We start from the raw sequence: 1698 nt of genomic DNA, 5'->3' as shown, positions 1-1698 counted from the left end.
AAATAAGGAAACAGATAGAATAGTGTGCCTAAGTGTACCCTCAAGCAAGAGAACTCTAACCCATGACAGTGGAAGACCCTGGTACAGAGGCTATGGCACTACCCAAGACATTATTATTATTATTATTATTATTATTATTTCATTTTGGAGCCCTTGGGATTATAGCATCCTGCTTTCCCAACTGGGGTTGTAGATTGGCTAATAATAATAACAATGATAATAATAATAATAATAATAATAATAATAATAATAATAATAATAATAATAATAATAATAATATTATTATTATTATTATTATTGTTATTATTATTATCATTATTACTATTATTATTGTTCTTGCAATCTCTATTATCATCAAATTATTATTATTATTATTATTATTATTATTATTATTATTATTATTATTATTATTATTATTATTATTGTTATTATTATTATTATTATTATTAGGTTATAACAAATGCCATTACTGCCTCAGTGATGTTAGTCATGTAAGGAACTTTTTCTATTGTTCTTGTATTTTTCTCTACAGTACTGTATTCCACCAGTAACTATGAAAGGGATGTTCTTCATGAGAAAGGTAATAGAGACCATATTATCTATAGTTCTTTCTTCTTTAATCAGGACTATATCAGTACATACATATAAGGTACAGATATTAATACAGATAGTTTACAAGAGTTCTTATCGTAAGTCACTTTTACTATGGATGTAAACACAAACACACTTAAAAAACGGTAATTTTAATCGGAAATTCTCCGTAAGAATATACTACTCTCAGCAGTATTTCAGTAAAATACAGGCGACCGTAATTTTACCCTATTTTGTTATCATCTTTTACGGGTTGGTGACCGTAATATCACTTCTTTACGTCAATATATCCGTTTTAAAACGGTAAATATATGGCAATATTTATGAGTTTTTTTTACCGTTTTAATGCAAATTTTAACAGTGCACTTTCACTTTATCTTAGTATTCACAAACAATTCCAAATTCAGTAAAATTTGGTAATAAAAATCCTTCAACAACTCGACGTTTTTCAAAGCAAGGAGATGGTACTCAGATCTTTTGCAAGAGTGAACTGAGAGATGACATTCTCAGGAGCTTAATTTCGATTTTCTCTGTCTCGACGTCAGATCTTCATTAGTTATTGATCATCCGAAGATGGAGACGGAAATGCTACCAGCCTAGAAGGCAGTTGCCTCTGGCAGGTCAAAGTGGTAGGAGAGTCCAGATTAGATTCTTGTTACAGCTTAAAGGTTTAGAGGCCTCTCATGAATGACAGAGGCAAGGGACAGTGACAATGCCGTGGTTAGCAGGACAATGCCCTAGAGACTTACCATATATACATATGACCAGTGCCTAAGCCCCTCTCCACACAACCTAGGACCAGGGAGGGCCAGCCAATGGCTGATGATGACCTAAACGCTCCCCCAAACCCCCATCCTTAGCTCACAAGGATGGTGAGATTACAGACACTACAAGAAACTATCAAGGTTGAGAGGTACTCGAACCCCAGTGCTGCAATCACCAGGTAAGATGCGTTTCCAACATATTGCTTGTGATATGGTTGACGATAGTCCTTATACACTTCGGCAATAAGGTCGCTTCTTACGTGGTATTGAGGTCAGGTCTTTCTTGTCGTATGAAATGGGCTTCTAATATCTTAAGGCACTTACTGTCAAGGGCACGGCCAAT

This window comes from Palaemon carinicauda, chromosome 16 (genome assembly GCF_036898095.1).
Source record: "Palaemon carinicauda isolate YSFRI2023 chromosome 16, ASM3689809v2, whole genome shotgun sequence".
Taxonomy (NCBI): domain Eukaryota; kingdom Metazoa; phylum Arthropoda; class Malacostraca; order Decapoda; family Palaemonidae; genus Palaemon; species Palaemon carinicauda.
The sequence above is the reverse complement of the archived record's forward strand: the minus strand, read 5'-3'. Positions refer to the sequence as shown.